General features: G+C 45.5%; 1 protein-coding gene across 1 annotated transcript in view; it reads right to left on the reverse strand.

The window, feature by feature from the left end:
• WASL (WASP like actin nucleation promoting factor) overlaps positions 1 to 27,390 on the reverse strand; it is an 86,234-nt gene that overhangs the window by 40,496 nt on the left and 18,348 nt on the right. The gene's annotated exons all lie outside the window — the stretch shown is intronic.

The raw sequence follows: 27,390 nt of genomic DNA on the forward strand, positions 1-27,390 counted from the left end.
CCATTCCTCGGATCATCCTAGTAGTCCTGTGATCAACCAATATTCTGAGGTAGTTCTCCTCCTCTGTTACTTGCAAGTGATGCATCCCCAGTTTATAACAATAATTCTTGTTATTAATCCCTAACTGCATGACCTTGCACTTTTCACTACTAAATTTCATTCTATTACTATATCCTTTTGTAAGGTCCTTTAGATGTTCTTTTAAAAAAAAGAATAGGATTTTGAGAATTCTTAACCAGACACCAGCTAGTAAAAATAAATACAAGCAAGAGGCGGATAGGTAACTGGGGTGATGGTATAGGTGATGTAGTTAGCATCTGTTTGCAAAGCACCTATGCAAAAATTAATGGAACGCGAGAACACTCAATAGAGAGAATTATTTAATTAACTCAATTAGGACTTCCTTACACTAGGATTTTGAATAATGTTTTCACATGTTAATTAACGTTTCCTGTCAACTCTAGAATTTATGATGAGGTTAGTTAACACACAATTAAAAACAATTGAGGGGTGTCTCCAAAGGGGATTTTTTTTTTTTTAAAAGATGAGCAACAGCTTCATTTTTCAGGTTTCAGAGTGGTAGCTGTGTATGTCTGTATCAGCAAAAACAATGAGGAGTCCTTGTGGCACCTTAGACTAACAAATGTATCGGGCATAAGCTTTCAAGGGCTAAAACCCACTTCATCAGATGAATGGAGTGGAAAATACAGAAAGTTTTGCTTTTTTCTACATCAAGTAATGTTTTAGAACCTAGGAAAAAGCAGCCAATTCCTACTCTTCTGCATCAACTACCAATGAGGGCCTCACACATGGCAATTTATGCTTTCCATTGACACTCCACATTACTCAACTTCTGCAAGATTGATAGCATAAGTAATTTTTAGTCTCATTTCAGGGTTCAGAGACTTGGAAGCTCTGCTGGCAAAGCTCGTAACTTATTCATATTTACTGTACCAACAGATTTGTGAGTCAACCACTATGAATATCAACTATTTGAGTCCAACTTCAAAGTCAGTTTATTTTTCCAATTTATAAGAACTGCCTGTATCATAGCCTGAGAACATTGAACCAAGTTTTAATTTTACATATCTCAGAATTGTAGTACTGGAAGGGACCTCAAGAGGTCATTTTGTCCAATCCCCTGCACTCATGGCAGGACTAAGTATTATTTAGACCATCCCCAACAGGTGTTTGTCTAACCTACTCTTAAAAATTTCCAGTGATGGAGATTCCACAACCTCCCTAGGCAATTCATTCCAGTGCTTAACTATGCTGACAGAAAGTTCTTCCTACTGTCCAATCTAAACCGCCCTTGATGCAATTTAAGCCCACTGCTTCTTGTCCTATCCTCAGAGGTTAAGGAGAACAATTTTTCTCCCTCCCCTTTGTGACAACCTTTTATGTACTTGAAAAATGTTATGTCCCCTCTCAGTCTTCTCTTCTCCACACTAAACAAAACCATTTTCCTCCCCAATCTTCCCTCATAGGTCATGTTTTCTAGACCTTTAATTATTTTTGTTGCTCTTTGCTGGACTTTCTCCACATAATGTTATTTAAAGTATGTTGATTGATGTGTCAGATTTTTTTTGAAGTCATCTGATTTCAAGAGTTCAATTTCTGACAAAACATCCTGTGACATTCTGCATTCCAAAGCACCCCATATTTACCACAGTGATGTAATGATGTGTTTTGTACAAAATATGCCCTGAGGTATTATTCTAAAAGTCTTGATCTGCTAAACATTAATATTTCATTGGATTATATGTGCTGTCATTGTATGTGAAGTTATAAAGTTTTGCTATGTATGTGTTACTGAAAGATATTGTAAAGTTGGAAACACCCACAACTAGCCTTTCAGGTATAACAATGAAGAAGCTAGACAGTGCTAATGGCCCATCAATAAAGACAATGGACCATGGAAAAGGCTTGTCCTCACCTGGGAATCTTTCAGACAGCCTACGGATGATGATAGGTTTCAGAGTAGCAGTCGTGTTATTCTGTAGCCGCAAAAAGAACAGGAGTACTTGTGGCACCTTAGAGACTAACACATTTATTAGAGCATAAGCTTTCGTGGGCTATAGCCCACTTCATCGGATGCATAGAATGGAACATATAGTAAGAAGAAATATATATACACATACAGATAAGTTGAAAGTTGCCAGACAAACTGTGAGAGGCTAATTGGTTAAGATGAGCGATTATCAGCAGGAGAAAAACTTTTTTAGTGATAATCAAGATGGACCATTTAGACAGTTGACAAGGATCCTCACAAGGATTCTCTTTCTTGTCAAACTATCTAAATGGGCCATCTTGATTATCACTAAAAAAGTTTTTAGTCATCGGAGGGTGCCATTGATATTGCTCATACTGGAAAGAAGTTATATTTTTATGAGTACACCACATTTCTTGGTCCATGAACCAGATTTGGTTGTTTATTGTTACCTTTTTTTTTTTTTAATGCCAACACATATGTTGGTTTTATATAATTTCCAACAACCTTTTTTTTTACTGTAAATTTATGGTGAGATTACCTTCTTTTTATTTTAAATTTCACTTTCCTTTTTTAACGAAGGTACCCCATTTTTATTGGGCTTCTATTGTTTTCTTTCATTCTAATTCAGGTATTTATCATAATTTATTTCCTTCTGGAGCTATTTTATAGGACCCTGTTTCATTTCCCCAGGTGCTGACATATATTATCGGATACATTTCCTGTGCCTTTCCACTGGCTACACCGGAAAGGACAAGAGTGCACTGGCATATGGTACATGTACGCACTTGCACCTTCCAGGTATCTTTGAACGATTGATTAATGTAAAAGTCTTGTTTTTTAGTTTCACTACTACTGAGGGGGACACCTGTGCCTCCCAGATGCACTCCCTAAGCTAGGCAGCAAAACAGCCTCTTCAGACCCTGAAGAATTAGTCCCAGACATACATGAGAAACTTCTACTCAATGCACAACCACACTAGAGCATATGAAGGAGAAGGAAGAAAAAGAGGAAAAAGTAGGACAACCTGGGTGACCACTCCATCTGAGTCAGATTAGGAGTTCACAGCAGCTTGGCTAGCCAGGTCTATTCCCAGAGGGATGACATCCTAGAATCTAGATAGAATATAAGCATTCTACAGGAAAAAAAAGTGAACTGAATGTACAACACAATGGTGTCAGAACAAATCTCTAGACCAGTGGTTCTCAACCTTTCCAGACTACTCTACCTCTTTCAGGAGTCTTATTTGTCTTGCGTACTCCAAGTTTCACCTCACAAACTACTTGCTTACAAAATCAGACATAAAAATACAAAGTGTCAGAGCAAACTATTATTGAAAAATTGCTTACTTTCTCATTTTATCATATAATTATAACATAAATCAATTGGAATATAAATATTGTACTTATATTTCAGTTTTCAGAGTAGCAGCCGTGTTAGTCTGTATTCGCAAAAAGAAAAGGAGTACTTGTGGCACCTTAGAGACTAACAAATTTATTAGAGCATAAGCTTTCGTGAGCTACAGCTCACTTCATCGGATGCATTTGGTGGAAAAAACAGAGGAGAGATTTATATACACACACACAGAGAACATGAAACAATGGGTTTATCATACACACTGTAAGGAGAGTGATCACTTAAGATAAGCCATCACCAACAGCAGGGGGGGGAAGGAGGAAAACCTTTCATGGTGACAAGCAGGTAGGCTAATTCCAGCAGTTAACAAGAATATCAGAGGAACAGTGGGGGGTGGGGTGGGAGGGAGAAATACCATGGGGAAATAGTTTTACTTTGTGTAATGACTCATCCATTCCCAGTCTCTATTCAAGCCTAAGTTAATTGTATCCAGTTTGCAAATTAATTCCAATTCAGCAGTCTCTCGTTGGAGTCTGTTTTTGAAGCTTTTTTGTTGAAGTATAGCCACTCTTAGGTCTGTGATCGAGTGACCAGAGAGATTGAAGTGTTCTCCAACTGGTTTTTGAATGTTATAATTCTTGACATCTGATTTGTGTCCATTCATTCTTTTACGTAGAGACTGTCCAGTTTGGCCAATGTACATGGCAGAGGGGCATTGCTGGCACATGATGGCATATATCACATTGGTAGATGCGCAGGTGAACGAGCCTCTGATAGTGTGGCTGATGTGATTAGGCCCTATGATGGTATCCCCTGAATAGATATGTGGACAGAGTTGGCAACGGGCTTTGTTGCAAGGATAGGTTCCTGGGTTAGTGGTTCTGTTGTGTGGTGTGTGGTTGCTGGTGAGTATTTGCTTGAGATTGGGGGGCTGTCTGTAAGCAAGGACTGGTCTGTCTCCCAAGATCTGAGAGAGCGATGGCTCGTCCTTCAGGATAGGTTGTAGATCCTTGATGATGCGTTGGAGGGGTTTTAGTTGGGGGCTGAAGGTGATGGCTAGTGGCGTTCTGTTGTTTTCTTTGTTGGGCCTGTCCTGTAGTAGGTGACTTCTGGGTACTCTTCTGGCTCTGTCAATCTGTTTCTTCACTTCAGCAGGTGGGTACTGTAGTTGTAGGAATGCATGATAGAGATCTTGTAAGTGTTTGTCTCTGTCTGAGGGGTTGGAGCAAATGCGGTTATATCGTAGCGCTTGGCTGTAGACAATGGATCGAGTGGTATGATCTGGATGAAAGCTAGAGGCATGTAGGTAGGAATAGCGGTCAGTAGGTTTCCGATATAGGGTGGTGTTTATGTGACCATCGCTTATTAGCACCGTAGTGTCCAGGAAGTGGATCTCTTGTGTGGACTGGTCCAGGCTGAGGTTGATGGTGGGATGGAAATTGTTGAAATCATGGTGGAATTCCTCAAGAGCTTCTTTTCCATGGGTCCAGATGATGAAGATGTCATCAATGTAGCGCAAGTAGAGTAGGGGCATTAGGGAACGAGAGCTGAGGAAGCGTTGTTCTAAGTCAGCCATAAAAATGTTGGCATACTGTGGGGCCATGCGGGTACCCATCGCAGTGCCGCTGATTTGAAGGTATACATTGTCACCAAATGTGAAATAGTTATGGGTCAGGACAAAGTCACAAAGTTCTGCCACCAGGTTAGCCGTGACAGTATCGGGGATACTGTTCCTGACGGCTTGTAGTCCATCTTTGTGTGGAATGTTGGTGTAGAGGGCTTCTACATCCATAGTGGCTAGGATGGTGTTTTTAGGAAGATCACCAATGGACTGTAGTTTCCTCAGGAAATCGGTGGTGTCTCGAAGATAGCTGGGAGTGCTGGTAACGAAGGGCCTGAGGAGGGAGTCTACATAGCCAGACAATCCTGCTGTCAGGGTGCCAATGCCTGAGATGATGGGGCGTCCAGGATTTCCAGGTTTATGGATCTTGGGTAGCAGATAGAATACCCCAGGTCCTGGCTCCAGGGGTGTGTCTGTGCGGATTTGTTCTTGTGCTTTTTCAGGGAGTTTCTTGAGCAAATGCTGTAGTTTCTTTTGGTAACTCTCAGTGGGATCAGAGGGTAATGGCTTGTAGAAAGTGGTGTTGGAGAGCTGCCTAGTAGCCTCTTGTTCATACTCTGACCTATTCATGATGACGACAGCACCTCCTTTGTCAGCCTTTTTGATTATGATGTCAGAGTTGTTTCTGAGGCTGTGGATGGCACTGTGTTCTGCATGGCTGAGGTTATGGGGTAAGCGATGCTGCTTTTCCACAATTTCAGCTCGTGCACGACGGCGGAAGCAGTCTATGTAGAAATCCAGGCTGCTGTTTCGACCTTCAGGAGGAGTCCACCTAGAATCCTTCTTTTTGTAGTGTTGGCAGGAAGGTCTCTGTGGGTTAATATGTTGGTCAGAGGTGTGTTGGAAATATTCCTTGCGTCTGAGACGTCGAAAATAGGATTCTAGGTCACCACAGAACTGTATCATGTTCGTGGGGGTGGAGGGGCAAAAGGAGAGGCCCCGAGATAGGACAGATTCTTCCGCTGGGCTAAGAGTATAGTTGGATAGATTAACAATATTGCTGGGTGGGTTACGGGAACCATTGTTGTGGCCCCTTGTGGCATATAGTAGTTTAGATAGCTTAGTGTCCTTTTTCTTTTGTAGAGAATCAAAGTGTGTTTTGTAAATGGCTTGTCTAGTTTTTGTAAAGTCCAGCCACGAGGAAGTTTGTGTGGAAGGTTGGTTCTAGGTGGACTCCTCCTGAAGGTCGAAACAGCAGCCTGGATTTCTACATAGACTGCTTCCGCCGTCGTGCACGAGCTGAAATTGTGGAAAAGCAGCATCGCTTACCCCATAACCTCAGCCATGCAGAACACAGTGCCATCCACAGCCTCAGAAACAACTCTGACATCATAATCAAAAAGGCTGACAAAGGAGGTGCTGTCGTCATCATGAATAGGTCAGAGTATGAACAAGAGGCTACTAGGCAGCTCTCCAACACCACTTTCTACAAGCCATTACCCTCTGATCCCACTGAGAGTTACCAAAAGAAACTACAGCATTTGCTCAAGAAACTCCCTGAAAAAGCACAAGAACAAATCCGCACAGACACACCCCTGGAGCCAGGACCTGGGGTATTCTATCTGCTACCCAAGATCCATAAACCTGGAAATCCTGGACGCCCCATCATCTCAGGCATTGGCACCCTGACAGCAGGATTGTCTGGCTATGTAGACTCCCTCCTCAGGCCCTTCGTTACCAGCACTCCCAGCTATCTTCGAGACACCACCGATTTCCTGAGGAAACTACAGTCCATTGGTGATCTTCCTAAAAACACCATCCTAGCCACTATGGATGTAGAAGCCCTCTACACCAACATTCCACACAAAGATGGACTACAAGCCGTCAGGAACAGTATCCCCGATACTGTCACGGCTAACCTGGTGGCAGAACTTTGTGACTTTGTCCTGACCCATAACTATTTCACATTTGGTGACAATGTATACCTTCAAATCAGCGGCACTGCGATGGGTACCCGCATGGCCCCACAGTATGCCAACATTTTTATGGCTGACTTAGAACAACGCTTCCTCAGCTCTCGTTCCCTAATGCCCCTACTCTACTTGCGCTACATTGATGACATCTTCATCATCTGGACCCATGGAAAAGAAGCTCTTGAGGAATTCCACCATGATTTCAACAATTTCCATCCCACCATCAACCTCAGCCTGGACCAGTCCACACAAGAGATCCACTTCCTGGACACTACGGTGCTAATAAGCGATGGTCACATAAACACCACCCTATATCGGAAACCTACTGACCGCTATTCCTACCTACATGCCTCTAGCTTTCATCCAGATCATACCACTCGATCCATTGTCTACAGCCAAGCGCTACGATATAACCGCATTTGCTCCAACCCCTCAGACAGAGACAAACACTTACAAGATCTCTATCATGCATTCCTACAACTACAGTACCCACCTGCTGAAGTGAAGAAACAGATTGACAGAGCCAGAAGAGTACCCAGAAGTCACCTACTACAGGACAGGCCCAACAAAGAAAACAACAGAACGCCACTAGCCATCACCTTCAGCCCCCAACTAAAACCCCTCCAACGCATCATCAAGGATCTACAACCTATCCTGAAGGACGAGCCATCGCTCTCTCAGATCTTGGGAGACAGACCAGTCCTTGCTTACAGACAGCCCCCCAATCTCAAGCAAATACTCACCAGCAACCACACACCACACAACAGAACCACTAACCCAGGAACCTATCCTTGCAACAAAGCCCGTTGCCAAATCTATTCAGGGGATACCATCATAGGGCCTAATCACATCAGCCACACTATCAGAGGCTCGTTCACCTGCGCATCTACCAATGTGATATATGCCATCATGTGCCAGCAATGCCCCTCTGCCATGTACATTGGCCAAACTGGACAGTCTCTACGTAAAAGAATGAATGGACACAAATCAGACGTCAAGAATTATAACATTCAAAAACCAGTTGGAGAACACTTCAATCTCTCTGGTCACTCGATCACAGACCTAAGAGTGGCTATACTTCAACAAAAAAGCTTCAAAAACAGACTCCAACGAGAGACTGCTGAATTGGAATTAATTTGCAAACTGGATACAATTAACTTAGGCTTGAATAGAGACTGGGAATGGATGAGTCATTACACAAAGTAAAACTATTTCCCCATGGTATTTCTCCCTCCCACCCCACCCCCCACTGTTCCTCTGATATTCTTGTTAACTGCTGGAATTAGCCTACCTGCTTGTCACCATGAAAGGTTTTCCTCCTTCCCCCCCCTGCTGTTGGTGATGGCTTATCTTAAGTGATCACTCTCCTTACAGTGTGTATGATAAACCCATTGTTTCATGTTCTCTGTGTGTGTGTATATAAATCTCTCCTCTGTTTTTTCCACCAAATGCATCCGATGAAGTGAGCTGTAGCTCACGAAAGCTTATGCTCTAATAAATTTGTTAGTCTCTAAGGTGCCACAAGTACTCCTTTTCTTTTTATATTTCAGTGTGATACTTGAGCCTGTTTTTCACTTGTGAGCCTTGTCTGAAGCCTGAGCCCCACTCCCTGGGGCTGAAGAATGTAACAGCTTCACAGAGCCCCCTGTGGTGTGAGGTCCTGTTCAACTGCCCAGCTTGCTACTCTCTAATGCCAGCCATGCACTTGCAACCCTCCTGAACCCATCCCAGGATCCCTGTGGGGGTCACAACCCCCAGATTGAGAAACAATGACCTAGATGAGTTGAGTTGAAGATCTCTGCGTACCCCCAGGGTTGAGAATCACTTCTCTAGACAGCTTAAACCGACAACTTTAAGTATAAACTCCTATTTCTTTCAGTGGAATGAACTCCGAAGCCTGCTAATTGCATGTTTAAATTTCAGTGTTAACAATTTCACCTGAGTAAAGGAAACGAAACAGAAGTTGGGTAATCATATAAAAAATTGCATAAGGTACTGTGACTGATCTCATTTTATAGCATCCTAAATGGATGGAGCTTGTGCAAGTATTTGGCAGTGTGGTTTCCAACTCCATCATCATTATGAGGGCTCTATTATTAGACTACACTGTTCTTGTCTCATATTTGTGTTTTCCAATAATCACTTCACTTCTTGGTTAGACTCCTTAACATAGAAACATGATACTACTGGCCCTTCAACCTGGCCAAGTATTCAGAAGGTGCTTAGCCGCAACTGGGAGAAGTTCTCACTTTCTACATCATTCTGGAAAGGAATTCCTCAAATACACCTAAAATGTATACACATTAAGTCTGGTATCTCATTCATTTGACCTTCCTGGAAACGTTTTGCCACTCAGAAGAGAATTGGGGCAGGAAAGCTCCAACTACCCCAAAGTCTATTACTTATTCCTTGGAACCAGAAGTTTTGTTGTCACTATGTTTAACACAAGTCTTAAGCTAGGTCTACATTTAAAATGCTACTGCTGCAGCACTGCAGCTACACTGTTGTAGTGCTTCAGTACAGACACTCACAACAGGAGGAGTTCTCCTCTTATTGTAGTTAATCCACCTCCCTCAGAGGCAGTAGCCAGGTCAAGAAAAGAATTTTTCTGTCAACTTAGCACTATCTACACCAGGGTTAGGTCAACTCAGCTATGTTGTTCAGGGGTGTGGATTTTTCACACACCTGAGCAATGTAGCTGGGTGGACCTAACTTTTCTGTGTAGACCAGCCCTTAGATGTTAAGAAGGAAAGGACTGTGGAGAGGAGTGTCAGAGACTGGAAAGGTTTCCCTGTCTAAATGTTTATCATCCTTTCTTCCCAAGACTGCATCTGCACTGGCATAAATGGGAGCTACAATATTATGTCACCCATTGGTGCAGTTTGAGCTACTCTAGCTACACTACAACTAAAGGTTAGGCATTTTTGCAACTTGAGCAGGGCTAGATGACACTGTACAGCTTCAACCACTGCCATCACCACTCAAATTACGGTCTCATTTTTGCCAGCATAAACAAGGCAAAAGAAAGCAACAGTCCAAAATGGCAATAAGGAACTTTGCATAATCACAGGTTTCAGAGTAGCAGCCGTGTTAGTCTGTATTCGCAAAAAGAAAAGGAGTACTTGTGGCACCTTAGAGACTAACAAATTTATTAGAGCATAAGCTTTCGTGAGCTACAGCTCAGATGAAGTGAGCTGTAGCTCACGAAAGCTTATGCTCTAATAAATTTGTTAGTCTCTAAGGTGCCACAAGTACTCCTTTTCTTTATAAGGAACTTTGTATCCAATGGAGAACCTCAGCACACCGATCTCCCATTCCCCTGGACCTCATGAATTGGGATAGGCTCTGGGATTCACACAAAGAGAAGGGACAGACAGGAAGATAGGCTGAGAAAATATACATTACTCCACCACTTGAGCATGGAGAATGTCTAAGGGCAATAGCTCCAAGCTGTATAATATTTCTGTCATCTCTATTAAATGTTACAGATATCCTCTAAAGGGTATCCCTCCAGGGTGAGCTGCTAGCTGCTAAACTCTGCCGAGGAGTTTGGAGTGGGGAAGGTGGAAGAAGGGTGACAAAGCTAATGCAACTGGCTTCCCACCCATACACCCATCCAGAGAGCCACAGGGTTTATGGGCTGGTCCAACACCCTGTTCCACTTTCACCCAGATGGAAAGGTAGTTGAGACAAGGAAAAAAAGTCTCAGATTTTCTTCTCAACCTCTTCTGGTGGGTCTTCCTCAAAGGAGGGTTGATCAGCTACACAAAATGTATTAATCAGAGGCTTGAAGAATGCAATGACATTGAGTTTACAGCACATATGTAGATTTTCCTGTGGATGGACACATTTGACTTTTGGGTCCTTGAAAGACCCTACAGTATTTTGAAGCAAAAATTTAGATCTCTCTTTGATGGCTTTTAGATTGTGCAGCTATCAAAGCCTGGCTTTGGATTCTGCATTTTAGCACCAGATGGTTTCCTGAATCTTCACAGAGGACATTAGTCCCACATTTGGCAACATTCATTTATTGTAGCTTTAGATGCTATTTTTTGTGATTTAGATAAAATTGTATGAACTTTAACTTCAAAGCTATTACAGATTTTGATTAATGACTTGCCAGTATTTATTGTGTTTTTAAGTTAAACTGTGGATTTAGATTGACTGACTGCTGAGGGACAAGACTGAGCCTTTAAATGAACAAAACAAACCAACCCCACAGTTCAACAGCAGTCCCCCTTAATGCATTTACCTTAAAACACTGTGTACAGAGTTTTTACTAGACAACTTTTGTTGTGGGCTCTAATTTAAAACAACCTGTCTCTCATAGCTGAAATGTCTACTCTACTTGAAAGTTGTGTTGTGAATATACATTGCACATATGACTTTTTACACTCTCTTTACTGTTAGCTTTCCAGTTTTTCTGCCTGAAGTTAGAGTATTTATTGAGAGAGAAGTCCACAACAAAAGGATGCTGCAAACTTTTCCTTCACTGTTCAAATAAAGGTGGACTGAGGAAGTGCAATGGAGAGCTACCACAATACTTCAGGTCACTCAGAAAATGTGAAGGATTTTAAGAAGGGCTAGAACAGGGGTCATGTCCAACACATTCCCTCTGAAGACAAAACATATTTAAAAAACTAAAAGGCAAGGGACAAACAAAAAGACAACCCAAACCTTTGCAACAGATTCTCAGTGCTTCTCCAATCAACATAGTAGGAACAGAAATCACCTGCAAAAGTTCCCTGCTCAGAATTCCCCGGGTTGTGGAAATCCCCAGTGACCATAAAGTCATGCCGGGGGGTTGGGGGGGAGAAGAGGATGAGTGGCTGGAAATGTACTCAAACAAAACAAAGTTAATGCTGAAGAACATGGAAAGTTGAGATTGACCATTTTAAGATTCCTTCACCTTCAGTGAATTCCAATTCCAACACTTTCAGTGTTTTATAGGGAGAGATTAACGAGGCTAGGACTTTTCAGCTTGGAAAAGAGGAGACTAAAGGGTGGATAGGATAGAGGTATATAAAATCATGAGTGGTATGTAGAAAGTGAATAAGGAAAAGTTATTTACTTGTTCCGATAATATAAGAATTAGGGGCCACCAAATGAAATTAATGGCAGCAGGTTTAAAACAAATAAAAGGAAGTTCTTCTTCACTCAGTGCATAGTCAACCTGTAGAACTCCTTGCCTGAGGAGATTGTGAAGGCTACGACTATAACAGGGCTTAAAAGAGAACTGGATAAATTCATGAAGGTTAAGTCCATTAAAGGCTATTAGCCAGGATGGGTAAGGAATGTGTCCCTAGCCTCTATTTGTCAGAGGATAGAGATAGATGGCAGGAGAGAGATCACTTGATCATTACCTGTTAAGTTCACTCCCTCTGGGGCACCTGGCATTGGCCAGTGTTGGTAGACAGGATATTGGGCTGGATGTACCTTTGGTCTGACCCAGTATGGCCATTCTTATGTTCAAATTTTCACTAACTGGGAGCGCTCTCTTTTTTGGAGAAGTTAAAAAGGTAGGTATGTCATTGATTTTAATACTAATGTGTTTTCTCTGCATGGTTTATCTATAGGTTTTTGTTAAATTAACAGTTGTGATGCTTTGTATTTAGTTTTTAACTTTGAAGTTTTTAAGATGCCTTGTACAGGAATACATCTAGAAGTCCAGGATATAAAAATTTAAATAAAAAAGGCATATAATTTCTTAAAAAGGTCAGACTAAAATTACAGCCCATTTTAAAATGGATTTTTTGTACGGGGAAAGAGAAAGAACACCATTTATTTCAATGAGATACTATTTCACACTTTTATTTGCAGAAACATATCCACAATCTATTCCATAAATTAAACATACTGCTTATCTTTCCAATGAAGCTGCTTTCAAGATATTTGTAAGGATTTTAAGTCGCCTGTTATTAAGAAAGTTACCTTAGACACCCCACAAATTCCTCCTTGAGAAGATACAGTAAGATAAGCAACTTCACATCCACATTTTCTGAAACATTCACATTTTTGATCATATATAGCCTACACAACTTGCAAAATGTTATTAATGCAGTTTGATAAGCACTCAACCTGCTATATTCAAGGAAACAGCAATCCCCATCACTTTCCCCAATATTCAGACTACAGGAGCTGCTCATATTGTGGTTCACAAAAGTCCTACAATTAGGGTGTGGCTAGACAAAATACCAAATTCCAGTTCAAATCAGACAACCCCAGGACTGGTTCGGGGGGGAGAGGGGGGAGGCCCTTAACTAAACAAAGCGTAATTTAAACTCCCCCCCACCCCAATCCCTATCTAGAAAACAAATATTATTGAAGCCTTCCAGAAACAGGATGTAACCATAAACACATTCCAGTATAACTATGCCACTCAAAGCTCTCTAGTAAATTTGACTAATCCATCTCTCTGCCAATTTGTCTACAAAGATTTATTACACTAGATACCAGCTTGACTTCCTTCTACCAATAAAGAGTGGCATGTGAATATTGTAAAGACCTGTTTACATCATTCACCCATATAACCTCAAGTATATTGTGTTCCCGCCTGTAAACCTACAAAATATGAATAGTCAAAATGTGTAGCTGCACGCATAACGCATAATAGCAGTCATGCTACTGAAGTTTTAAAAAATGGTTACTTTCTCATCACTGTTCTTCGAGATGTGTTGTTCACGTCCATTCCACGTTAGGTGTGCACACACTGCGTGCACGAGCGTCGGAAACTTTTTCCCTTAGCGGCTCCCATTGGGTCAGTGGGCCAATAGCCAATATATAGCCCCGCCAGCCTGACCCCCTCGAGTTCCTTCTTGCCGGGAACTCTGACAGAGAGGTAGGAGAGTGAGTGGTGGAATGGACGTGAACACCACATCTCAAAGAACAACAGTACAAGAAAGTAAGTAACCGTTTTTTCTTCGAGTGCTTGTTCACATCCATTCCACATTAGGTGAATCACAAGCTTACCACTGGAGGAGGGTAGGAGTCACAGAAGAACTGCTCGGAGGACTGCTCTGCCAACCGCCGCATCATCTCTGGCCTGCTGGTTGACTGCGTAGTGAGTCATGAAGGTATGCACCAAGGACCAGGTGGCTGCTCTGCAGCTCTCCTGGATCGGGACCTGTGCCAGGAACGCCATGGAAGTCGCATGCGCCCTGGTCGAGTGTGCCATGACTGCCGGGGCCAGAACACCTGCGAGCTCATAGCACGCCCGGATGCAGCTTGTAATCCAAGACTAAATCTGCTATGCCAACACTGGGAGGCCTTTCATCATCTCAGCTACAGCCACAAACAGTTGTGCGGATTTGCGAAAGGGCAAATAGAACACCAGCGCTCGACACACATCCAGGATGTGCAAGCTGCGGTGACTCGGGTCCGTATGGGGTTTTGGAAAGAACACCGGCAGACAAATGTCCTGGCCCAAATGGAATTGGGAGACAAGGAAACGTCCCACCATTGGGTGGGAAAACACTGAGCCCCCCGAGAACCCCGGATGGAAGGCGGAGATGGCTGCCAGGTGCACTCTGAGTGAGGATGGGGCTAGCCCTTGCTGCTTGAGGTGCAGGAGATACTCCAGGATGGCCTTCACCAGGGCCTGGCATGGACGCACCTGCCAGGGTTCACACCAACATGAGAACCTTTTCTACTTGGCCATATAGGCTGCCCTGATGGAGGGCTTCCTACTGCCAAGCAGAATCTGCTGCACTGGAAGGGAGCACTGGCTCTCCAAGGCGTATAGCCACAGAGTCTCCACACCGTTAGGTGCAGTGAACGTAGGTCGGGGTGGAGAAGCCGCCCATCATCCTGTGTAATGAGATCCCAGTGTAGGGGCAGGACTACTGGGGCCGCCACCGACAGCTCTAAGAGTGATATGTACCAGTGCTGGCGGGCCCAGGCTGGAGTGATGAGGATCACTGCCGCTCTGTCCCTGCGCACCTTGAGTAGGACCTTGTGCACCAAGGGGAGTGGGGGGGAAGGCATACATCAAGCTCCCCCTCCATGAGCGTCCACTCATGCATGCTGTACGACCTGCTGAGGGAGTTTGCCAGCTCATTTTGTACTCCCGGGAGATAGGACGCCTAAAGGTGAATTGCATGGGCTATGCAAAGGTCCCAGAGAAGGAGAGCCTCATGACAGAGTGGCAAGGAACGAGCCCCGCCCTGTTTGTTTATATAAAATATGGCAGTAGTGTTGTCTGTCAGAACTGTCATGCTGTGAACACTCAGAGTGGTGTGAAAGGTCTGGCAGGCAAGACGAACCACCCTGAGCTCCTTCACATTGATATGGAGCGACTGCTCTGCTCCGGACCACAACCCCTGCGTCATGAGGTCCCCCAGGTGAACCCCCCATCCATGGTCTGACACGTCCAGCGTCAGGTCTGGTTGTGGGGCAGCAAAGGGGATGCCTTCGCAAACCACAGGCTGGGACTGCCACCACAGCAGGGAGACCAGCACGTCCCTGGGGGCTGTCACTACCAAGTCCCTTGGGGCGGTCCCTGCCTGGGCCGTGCACCTGAGCAAGCCATGCCTGCAGAGTCCTGAGCCTCAGTCTGGCATGCCTGACCACATGCGTGCGTGCATGCTGCCATGTGGCCCAGCAGCTGCAGGCAGCACCTGGCTGTTATCGTTGGAAACTGGCACAGGGAGGCCACCGCTTGCTGGATAGCCCAAAATTGGGATACTGGAATTCCACTCTCCACGTGGGTACGAGCGTGGACTTGGGGACGTTGACCAGGAGCCCCAGCTCGTGGAACAATCTCAGGGCCACCTCCACATGGCCGCACTTCTGCCTCGGATTGGCTCGCCAGGAGCCAGTCATCAAGGTATGGGTACACCTGGATTCTCTGCCTCTGTGAAGGCGGCTGCCACTACCAGCATGCACATCGTGAACACCCTTGGGGCCACGGCTAGACCAAACGGGAGAACCGCAAACTGGTAATGCTCTCGGCCCACGGTCAAACGTAGGAACCACCGATGTGCTGGATGGATGGCGATATGAAAGTACGCGTCCTTCATGTCGAGGGCGGTGTACCAGTCCCCCGGATCCAGGGAAGGGATGATGGTGCCCAGAGAGACTATGCAGAACCGGGCCTTGACCAGGAATTTGTTGAGCCTGCACAGGTCTAGGATGGGGCAAAGGCCCCCTTTGGCCTTGGGGATGTGGGAGTAGAATCCTTCCCCCTTCGGCTGTGTGGCACCACCTCTACCGCCCCAGCCTCTCACAGCGAGCAGACTTCCTTCTCTGGGAGATGCTCGTGAGAGGGGTCCCTGAAGAGGGACAGGGAAAGGGGGTGGGAGGGGGAGAGGGAGGCGAACTGCAGCGAGTACCCGTTCCGCACCGACGGTCCGACGTAATGGTGGACCACGCACGGGAGAAATGGGACAGGCAGTTCAGAAAACAAAGGGACGGATCGGGTGACTGGTCTGGTACGCTGTCCTTGAGCGCACCTTCAAAAGCTTGGCTTAGTGCCCGGCTGGGGTTTGTGCTGGCCTTGGTTCTGGCCCAGTGCATTATTGTTATTATTGTTGTTGTGCCGTCGCCTGTTATCCCTGCCTTGCTTACGGTAAGGCTCATGCCTATGGCAAGGCTGGTACTGGCGTTGAGTGGGAGACTGCGGCTTAAAGGGCTTCCTCTGGGTCGCCGGGGTGTGCATACCCAGCGACTTGAGCGTAGCTCGCGAGTCCTTGAGGCTATGCAGCCTCATGTTTGTCTGGTCCGAGAAGAGCCCAGACCCTTTGAAGGGGAGGTCCTGGACTGTATTCTGGACCTCAGGTGGCAGATCTGACTCCTGGAGACACGTCGAACGCCTCATGTCCACCCCGATGCGATTGTTCTAGCCGCCGCATCTGCTGAATCCAGGGAGGCCTGGAGAGAGGTCTTGACTACTACCTTGCCCTCGTCCACCAGGGCCGTGAACGCCTGTTGGGAACCTTGCCAGGAGGTTGTCCTTAAACTTCTCCACCACTGCCCAGGAGTTGAAATTGTGCTTGTTGAGGATGGCCTGCTGGTTCACAATCCTCAACTGAAGGCCCCCAGACAAGTACACCTTTCTGCCAAAAAGGTCCAGGTGTTTCGCCTCCTTGGCCTTAGGGGCCGGGGCCTGCTGTCCACGGTGCTCCCTTTCATATACCGCTGAAACCATTAAGGAGCATGGACTCGGGTGGCAGAATAGGAACTCAGAATAGGAGCTGGGGCAAAGTATTTACGCTCCACTCCTTTAGCCGTTGGAATGCTGGAGGCCGGGGTCTGCCATATAGTCTTATAGTTGGACTGAATGGTCTTAATGAGCAGGAGCGCTATTCTGGATGGACCTTCAAGGCTCAAAATGTCCTCCTGCTCAACCGTCTACTAGGCCTGCAATCCCAAGTTTTGGGAGACCCTGCGCAGCAATTCCTGGTGGGTTCTATGGTCTATTGGTGGAGGACCAGACATCTCTGTACCTGCCACCGCCTCATCGGGGAAGACGAGGAAATTAGCTGCTGCTCGACCCCCTCTGGTTGGTCCTCCTGCTCCTCATTTCCCATGGGAGGGGCCTCCGGCTCAGGCCGGGGTGGGAGTCCATGGGACAGCACCAGCTCAGTGCTGATCTCTCTGGTCTATGCTGGGGGGATGCTGGAGGCCTGGATACTGTTGCCTCCAGCACCGTCTGGCATCCGTGCGGAGACCAGGACCGCTGCACCAAGTAACCTGCACTGGACAGGGCCCCTTGCCGCTCCTAATAGGCCCAGGGGGTCCAGAAGGGCCAATGGCCTGGCGGCCCCCATTGGAGTTGCCAGCTCTCATGAGGGACCCTGCTGTCTGTGGCCCGGTGTGGATAGCTATAGTGGCCAGAGTCGGCACCAGACTGCGGCGATGCCGATCACAAAGGCCATGGCAGTGTCAACAATCTGCACCAGCGGGAGAATGAGCGGCTCCTGGCTTAGCGGGAGCAATACCGGTATCCCCGGGACCGGGATCTGGACCGGGACAGGTGCCGGCATTCCCTGGACCAGGACCGTCTGCGGGAGTCCTCTGGTGAGGGCCATCTCAACTCCTCCCGGTGCCAGTCTCTGGGTGGTGCCCGAGAGTGGCATGCCCTTTCTGGTGCTTCTTCGCGTCGACCCACTGCCGGTACCGCAACCTCCTTCTGGGCTGCTGGCAAGCGTGAGTCCAAAGAGTCAGAGCTCGACCAGGACTAACTCCAGGAGCGGTGCCAGGACGGTGTCCTCGAGCGGCACACCGTTGCCGGCTTACTCCTTGACAGCACCCTAGGCATGGGTGCCGGAGGGTTCTTCTGATACAGGAGGGGGCTCGCCGCCGACAGCTCGATGAGGTCCTTTGCAGCCTCAAAAGGTGCCAGGCATAGAGGGCTGATCCATTATGCCCTCGAGCCCATCGTCCACACTGAGCTCACTTAGGTCTGGGCTCGGTGGGGCTTGTGCTGCTGGGACCGCCGGTATAAGCGCTGGTACCGCGGCCTTCCCGCTCTTATCAGTGCTCAGGGCTTTGGGAGGCGCAGTCATCCTGTGCGGGCAAGAACTGCGCCTTCCTTTAGGCTGCGCCGGGGTCTGCACCAGGGAGGACGAGCGGTGCCAGGGCCTAGCCTGGCGGGGCCCACAGTTTACCGTGCTTAGCCGCTGCCGGGTCTCTTGATGGCTCCGGGGTACTACGCACCGAGGAAGCCTGAGCCGGTGTCGGGCACTCCAGGGCCGGCAGCTGCAATGCAGCCTCCAGCAACAGCTGCTTTAGGCGAAAGTCTCTTTCTTTCCTTGTTCTTGGCTTAAACACCTTGCAAATACTACACCATTCAGTTTGATGTCCGTCCCGCAGGAAACGTAGACACGAGTTGTGGGGGTCACTAACTGGCATAGGTTTGCGGCAGGTGGCACAAGCCTTAAAGCCGTGGGCCTGCGGCATGCCCCGCAGCCTGGGGCAGGTGCTGGAGGTCTCCAAGCACCTAATGACTTAAGCGTCCACAATCTGTATATAAACGAACTGATAACAGCTACTCTAAAGGCTAAGGGACTGCTCTTCTACAAGAGATAGAGGTTGTTCCAGAGCCGCCATGGACGGTAAGAAGGAACTGGAGGGGGTCACGCCAGCCGCGGTATATATGTACGGCGCAGTAGCACCACTCGGGGGCCCCACCGGCCTGCTGGGAGCCGCTAAAGGAAAAAGTTTCCAATGCTCGTTCACATCTAATGTGGAAGTTTCAGTTACTTCCAAGAGAAAAAAAATCAGATGTTGTAGACTGAACACATGGTTCCTTGCAGGTGCTCCTCTTTCCTACCCCATAGAGCAGTATGTAGTTAATACTTTAAGAAGTTCGGATATGCCCTGCCTTATTAAAAAACTTTTTTTTCCCCAAAACAATGGATGTTCAGCAATATTTAACAATTTCTGATATGGGGTTTAAATCTAGGAAGTAAAGAACATTTCCTTGAGCTTTTTCTGTTAATTTGAAGGATTTTGAACCACCCCACCAGTTTATTAATAAAGACAGCCAAAAACTTGACATTAAGCCTGTGGGCATGTAGCACATTTGGTTGCCAGCACTGTACTTAGTGGATCTGGATGGATAATTTTACATCAAATCCCCCACAGAGCAGAACAAAAGTTCCGTATGGCTGCCTCCAACTTGCTGTGTGGATTGCAACTTTTGTAGAAGTCATAGCACACAGAGCAGTGCTTGAGATGGGGTCTGTTCTGTCTTGGAGTGAAGTTTGCTTGCCCATCACAGACAGAGCCATGCCAGCAGATGCAGAGCTTGAAGATAGTGGACTTCACCTAAATCATCCCAAAAGACAAGTGTAGGTGGGAGTGGGGTTCAAAACCCACAACAAACAAAAGCTCAGTGGGCTTTTCTTTCCTTTAGATTCAACCGCCACAAACCTTGGTAAGTGTGCCCAACTACACTTCAATTACCTTACCTAGTTAAAACATGGAGAGGCAATTTTCTCTAACTGCATTCCTGCCTGATATTAATACAGTTAGCCACAATTGTTACTCATCCATCTATTGGCCTAGTATTTTTGGGTGGCAGGCACAAAGACATACTTCCATCCAGAAAGATTTTAGCTCTAGAACTGAGGATATGCACTTTCCCTACATTGGGTATCCAAGCAGGTAATGTTTGAAGAATATCAAAAGGTTCCAGTGTTAATCTCTTTAAATGTGACAAGATTTATCCAAGTACAGTACATTCCTTTATTCCTTCTACAGCTACATGTGTGATGAGTGGTTCTTATCTAAAACCCCATTTTTCAGAAAAATATAGCTTAAAACATTTTTGGTAAAATACACAGACAAAACCCCAAAACAGTATGCATCGTCAGGTATAATTTAGCAAGATGCAGACTGCTTTTTTATCTGAGACATCTTTAAGTTTTAATAAGTCATATAATATGGAGTGCTTTCCACAAACGAAAAACAAAACCAATAAAAGACTCAAGTTTCCCTGTGCCAGCCTAGCCAGAAGTTACTCATTTTATGCAGGAACGATGGTTCTTTGAGATGTGTCCCCCTATAGTAGGCCAAAAGCCTAATGAGAAGAAATTGTCTCAAGTAAAATTGTACCCCATTTTGCTTATTTTGCCTTATACTCCATTTTGCTAGCTTTGAATTAGTAAGAAGAAACCGTTTTGAGTTTATTTTTTACTGATTGTGTTAATGATTGTTTTTAGAAGAATAGATGTTTAATGGCTGTAAATGCCTTATTTACTGTTTGGTGTGAGTGAAGAATGTATGGCAATTAACTGAGAAAGGACAGTCTGCTAGGCCAGATGGTCAAGAAGGGAATGGGGGAGTCGAGAGGTGTCAACTTTCACCCAGATGGCAGACTGACTACTCTAAAGCAAAAGCATACATCCCAAGGACAAGATAAAGAGTGAAGCCAGAGGGACAAAATAAGAAACAGCTGTGGATAACTCACAGTAACAACTCAAATAATGCCGACTGGAGCAACCTTGAACAGCTCTGGTGTAACACAGCAAGGTTCAGAGACTTGTATGGGAACTTATTACTATGAAAGAAGGGTGTATTGCCATAGGACTTTGGGTTCATTCTGCATCAACATCGGAGCTTCCAACGCATTCGACAGAGCCCAGCTCCCCCTCCCTTGTGTGCAGTTTCAGCTGGCCACTGGAACTGACCGAGCAACACTAAGGACTGGTAACTGTATGATCCAGCTGCAGAAGCTTTTGTGTGTGTGTGTGTGTGTGTGTGTGTGTGTTTGTACGTGCGAATGGAAGTGTATGCTGATTTCATTGCTTAAACTGTACTCTCAATAAACTTGGCGTATAGTCTTATCCCCTTTAAAAAGATTCCATGTGGTTCTTATAAGTTTAACACTGTGGATGGGTCCTTCCATCAGTCTAAGAATTTGCTGGGAATGGGTGACGGGAATGGATCACTTGACAATTTCTGTTCACTCCCTCTGGGGCACCTGGCATTGGTCACTGTCAGAAGTATGCTCAAATAAATGTGTTAGTCTCTAAGGTGCCACAAGTACTCCTTTTCTTTTTGCGAATACAGACTAACACGGCTGCTATTCTGAAACCTGTCGGAAGACAGGATATTGGGCTAGATGGACCTTTGATCTGACCTAGCATGGCCATTCTTATGTTCTTTTGATTGCTTGTCTCTGATGGTCATTGAAAGGAGCTTGCTTATATTGTCTGGTCTCAGGTTTCAGAGTAGCAGCCGTGTTAGTCTATATTCGCAAAAAGAAAAGGAGTACTTGTGGCACCTTAAAGACTAACAAATTTATTAGAGCATAAGCTTTCGTGAGCTACAGCTCACTTCATCGGATGCATCCGATGAAGTGAGCTGTAGCTCACGAAAGCTTATGCTCTAATAAATTTGTTAGTCTCTAAGGTGCCACAAGTACTCCTTCTCTTATTGTCTGGTCTGTATACTGAACCAAACCATGCTTGGAGGCATCTTATGTGTAGTCGGGTACGAGCAATGACCGATTTGCCTGCGACCATGTGCCCCAAAAGCTGAAGGCAGTGCCTGGCTGAGACTTGAGGACTAGATTGTATTGTCTCTATCAATGAGGAGAGACTGAGAAATCCGTGATGTGGTAGGAGTGCCCTCACTGGAATGGAGTCGAGGTTGGCTCTTATAAATCTAGTCTTTGAACTGGTCTTAAGGTAGATTTTTGTTCATTGATCTATAGGCCCAGACTCAGAAACAGGTCTCACATGACCTGAGTGATTTGTTGGGCCTACGCAAAGGATCGTGCCCTGAGAAGGCAATCGTCCAGGTAGGGCATCATGATTTTTCTTGAGCGCGTAGGTGGGCCACCACTAATGAAATGACCTTAGAGAATATTCTGGGAGCTGATAAGAGGCAGAAAGGGAGTACTCTGTACTGGTATGGTTCTGGCCCAGTGTGAATCTGAGGTAACGTCAGTGCCTCGGTATGATGGAGATGTGAAAGTATGGGTCTTAAAAGTCAAGGGCCAAGAACCAGTCTCCCCCTCCTAATGCTGGGATGATCATTGAAAGGGTGACCATCTTGAATTTTTATGTATCTGTTGAGCGCTCTGAAGTCCAGTATAGGCCTCCCTTTTTCTTCCATATCAGGAAGTAATGAGAGTAGAAACTTTTGCCTCTGAGATGCGTGGGTACCGGCTCTAAAGCGCCTATGCTGAGAAGATGGTTCACCTCTTGATGTAGTAGACTCATGAGAAGGGTCCCTGAAGAGGGACAGGGAAGGTGTTTGGGAGGAAGAAGGGAGGAAGTGGATGCACATCTACTCTGGATGATTTCTAACACCCACTTGTCGGAGATTATCCACTCCCAGGTGCAGCAGAATGGGATGAGATGATTTCTGAAAGGAGGGGTGGAGATTCCCAGCGTGAGATGACAAGGAAAGTGTTCTATCAGCACCTTGACAAATCCATCAAAACTGCCACTTTGAGGCTAAGGGCTGAAACAAAGATGGTTGTGGCCCCAATTGTTCGGGCTTAGAAAATTTTGATTTCTCTCTCTATGGCATGTACAATCTCTGAGATGGATATTGAGATGCATACTGTGATGATCTGGACTTGAACTATAGCTGAGGGCTATATTTTCTCTTGTAGCCCAGCATGTATATCCCCAGGGACCAAAGAGTTGCTTGAGAGTCCTTCAGCATATGAAGGGATGCACTTGTCTTCTCAGCAAACAACTTTGTTACTTCAAAGGGGAGGTCATCCACTGTTTAGATCTCCTTAGGGAAGCAGGACAAATGGAGCTAAGAGGCACTCCTCAATAACCACAGGCATGGAGATTGAGCATCCTGACAAATCTGCCACATCCAGAGTGCACTGCAGAGACTTTTTGCCACCAGCTGGCCTTCGTTGATAATGGCCAAGAAATGGTCCCTGCATGAGTCCTGGAGTTGGTCAATAAAAGCATTCATTTTTGCATAGTTCTGATAGTCATATTTGGCCAATAGGCCCTGATAATTCACCACCCTAAACTGGAGGATGGCTGAAGAATAGACTTTCCTGCCAAACAGGTTAAGCGCTTCCCGTTGCAGTCATATGGGGTAGACATGGATGGTATTGTCATCTCCTAAAATTAACCACATCCACTATGATGAAATGCAGAGGTGGGTGGGTAAATAAAAATTTCATGCCCTTCGAAGGCACGTAGTACTTTTTGTCTGCCTGCTTGCATGTCGGCAGGATGGATACCAGGGTCTGCCATATGACCCTAGCAAGGTCTAGGAGCACTTCGTTAACCTGGAGAGCCATTCTAATAGAGGTGGAAGAATGGAGAATGTCCACCAATTTGTGATGAGGCTCAGTCACCTCATGCAGCTGTATTTGCAGGGCTTCACCCACTCTTTGAGCTAAGTCTGAAATGATTTAAAGCAGAGGTTCTCGAACTGGGAATCATGACCCCTCAGGGGTCACAAGGTTATTACGTGAGGGTCACGAGCTGTTGGGGTATGGGGATGGAGGCTGCTTCACCTCCAGCATTTATAATAGTGTTAAATATAAAATATATATTTTTAATTTAGAAGAGGGGGGTCTGACTCAGACTTGCTGTGTGAAAGGGGTCACCAATAAAAAACTTTGAAAACCACTGATTTAAAGTAATCTGCCAAAGATGGCGGGGCCGGGACGGAGGGATCACTGCCTCATCAAGTGAGAGTGATGACAGGCAGGCTTGAGGAGTGTCTTCCTTTTGTGCCTTGGCCTCCACTTCCTCCCCCAATAGTTCAGGAGGGTCAGACACCTTTGATCCTGCTACTGAAGGAGGATACCTCTTTGCCTGCTGGTATACAATGCTACGGGCCTGTGAGGCTTGTTGTCTCTTGGCCTTCTAGGGGTCCCATTATGGCCATTCCAGGTAGAGAGCTGGCGGCTGGGAACCACAGCTTCCTGAACCATGGAGGTGGAGAGCCTGGCTGGTATGCTTGTTGCCCAGGGTGAGAATGAGGCCCATAAGATGGATAGGATGAGCCCCAGTCCTCTGTCTCACTATTCGAGTTCGAATAGGATGGTGTATGGTCTGGAGATGTCACGGAGTCCGCTAGTCCTGGTGAACTCTGTACCAGAGCCCTGCTGCTGAGATGGGGGAGAGTCTGGTGTGTTGGACACTGAAAGGTCCAATGCGCACCTCTATTTCGTCGATGCAATGATACCAGTATCGGTGCCAATGACCGTCGGTGCCAGGAGGCTTGTACCAAGTTTGTCGGAGACACAGATCTGGTTGTATGGTCCATCGGTGCCATATGCACCGGGGTCAATGCTGGTGGCTTTGTGGATGGATCTGTCCCTGGGGCGGAATGTCTGTTTCTCATGCCTCTACGGTACTGGTATTGCCTTGTCCATGCCCACTGGGTCTTTGGGCGCTCCGACTGTCTATCGGCTTGGTACCATGCATGCCCTGTATGTGTAGGTGACTGTAGGTGACTTTGGTGTCGTCACTGAGCTGGAAACAGTTTCTGGCTCGATCTGGGCTCGCTATGGGGACTTTCAGATCTTTTCTTAGAGGTCTTTAGTGAGTGGCACGTCTTCTTCGGATCACCTGCCTTCAATGTAAAAGGTTGCAGTGACAGCTCTCGCTGGGACTCCAGGGGTTGAAGGGCCAACTCCATGAGCAGGAGTTTTAGCCATAACTCTGTCCTTCCTGGACCTGGATTTTCGCTGCTGGCACCAACCACACTTTGGTGGATTATGCTTCTCCCAGGACAGCCTGAGGAGCCAGACATACCCTTATCCGGAGGGAGTGGGGTGGGGGGGCCCTCACACCAGGGTTGGCGGGAAGCAAACCCTTTCTCTTTTTCTTTTTCGGCACAGCCAACTTAAAAAAAACCCCAACAATTAAGTAGCAAGAGAAAAGGTGCATCAAAGCAGCAAACATTTGAAAAACTGCAGAAGTGAACTATCCACGAATGGACAGCTCTAACTCCATCTCCAGCCTAGAGTAGTTGAGAAGAACCTGAGGAGGGAATGCCAGCACACATTAGCTAGACTTATGGCTGGAGGGGTACCACACAATCAATACAGACTGCTACTGAAATTCTCTGACAGCACGGGGACATACACACACCTAAAGTGGAGCACTCATAGGGACACTACTCAAAGAAGAAGTTGAAGATTATTGCACACTGGGTTTTTTAAAGAGTTCTATAACTCATACAACATGAAGATGCTGAGGTGTTTTAAACTACTAGTGTGGGAAAGCTAAGTCAAACAGATGGGTTTGCATTCAGGTCTGGACACAGAGAAAGGATGGTCATTTTAATTGCACCACAGGAAGTTTCATACTTCTTGTCCACCTGCTGTGAGTATTCTGTCTCCTGCTGACACACAACTTAGTTTTTATAGTGAAAAACCACTGTTATGTGAGGTCATTATCTCAACAGAGAGATTCTCCTCTTATAGTTAGCTTGCGTGCTGTGCAGAGCTTTAAAAAAAAAATACTGGTACAGCAACCTTGAACTGGGTTGTATTTGATGGGAAAGAAATACAGAGAACAACAAATTTGTTGTTATCCTAGCAACAGTGGAGTAATTTTTCCCAGAAAGTTGTGGGAGAAGAATAATCCTTCTCTCTAAGTGACAGGAATCTGCTCAAGGACCGCCTATCCCCTCACAGCCCATATGGTTCAAAACCCTTCCCTTCCCCACATTTCTTCCCCTTTTCTCCTGCCAAGTGTCCAGTTTACCCTCCTCCCAGCAAGTGCTTCATTTTCCTCAGTGTCTCCATCAAATCCTTCCCTTTCACTCGAAGGGATCACTCTCTGCAGATGTCTCTCACTGATTTCCCATTCACTGTGGTGTTTGCCAGAATTTAAAGACATGCAGAAGAGACCTTTGGGAAAAAAAAATACACCACATCTTGTACCATCCTTGCATATCAAAACAAAATAGGCACAAAAGTTATTTTAAAACCTTTAGACCCAATTAAGTGAAGGCACAAATTCTTCATAGGCCTACTCTATGTTAGTATACTTGCTTATACCAATGTAAGAAAAAAAAATAAATTAAGGGTCCAAAGCAATACTTTTTTCAGAGTAGCAGCCGTGTTAGTCTGTATCTAGTGGGAGGAGGTGAGAAGTTTGAACACCAGGAATTCCTGACTCATAATCCTAGCTCAGGAACTAACTGCCTGTGCCTTTGACATGCTACTTAATTCGTTTTCCCACATAAAAAGTGGTGATGATTACATCGCAGAGGTGAGATACACATTTGCTGCTCTGCAACGTTCTTTGCATCAGAGTGTCTATCATGATTAATACTCCTAGGGAGTTTGGAACACTTTTCAGGAGTTCTGACTCCACAGACTTTGATAATGTTGGAATAAAAAACAGCTCAGAGCACTTTATAAAAAGAGAAAATGTTGGTCAACTAAATCGTTTTTATTAAAGCTATCACTTTTATGCCAACACAAACAAGCACACCCTTCTTAATATGAACCAACTTCCAGAGAAGGCTACTAAAAGTAAAATCACTATGAATGACAGCCAAAGATATAAGCATGCCACCAGTGTCCTGACAGCTCACTCAAAAGCAAACCCAATTAATATATATAAAAGACATAAGGATATACAAAACAAAAGTTGGGCTTGCTGAAATATTTCCTCTTAGTTCAGTAATTAATGAACAATAATTGCTTTGTTACTAACTAAAATTAGAGATAAGCAAGTCAGTAAATGTACATAGGGTCAATTTATAGCAAAATGTTTGAATCTGTTAAGATGCCTACCCACCCTCAAAGGCCAAATTTTGAAGGGCAGCTGTGCTTTTGGAAAAAGTAGCAAAGAAAATTTAGCAGTTATAATTACATCATCATTGGCTGGATTCAAAAGCTACTGTGCACCGTGAAGACAAGCCCTTAGTTTGTTTGTGGTTGTTCTTGTACAAATCTTAACAAGTTTGAAGAGAAAAGTACTACAATTCCTTTTCAAGTAAGATGTACTACAAATGTAAATTCTTTGTAGAGACTGTGAGTTTACTTACTGAGTTGTTTTTGAATTTTGCTACATTGTTCATTAATTTCCTCCACACTATACATCTTCACCCTA

Source organism: Dermochelys coriacea, chromosome 1, assembly GCF_009764565.3.
Source record: "Dermochelys coriacea isolate rDerCor1 chromosome 1, rDerCor1.pri.v4, whole genome shotgun sequence".
Classification (NCBI taxonomy): Eukaryota; Metazoa; Chordata; order Testudines; family Dermochelyidae; genus Dermochelys; species Dermochelys coriacea.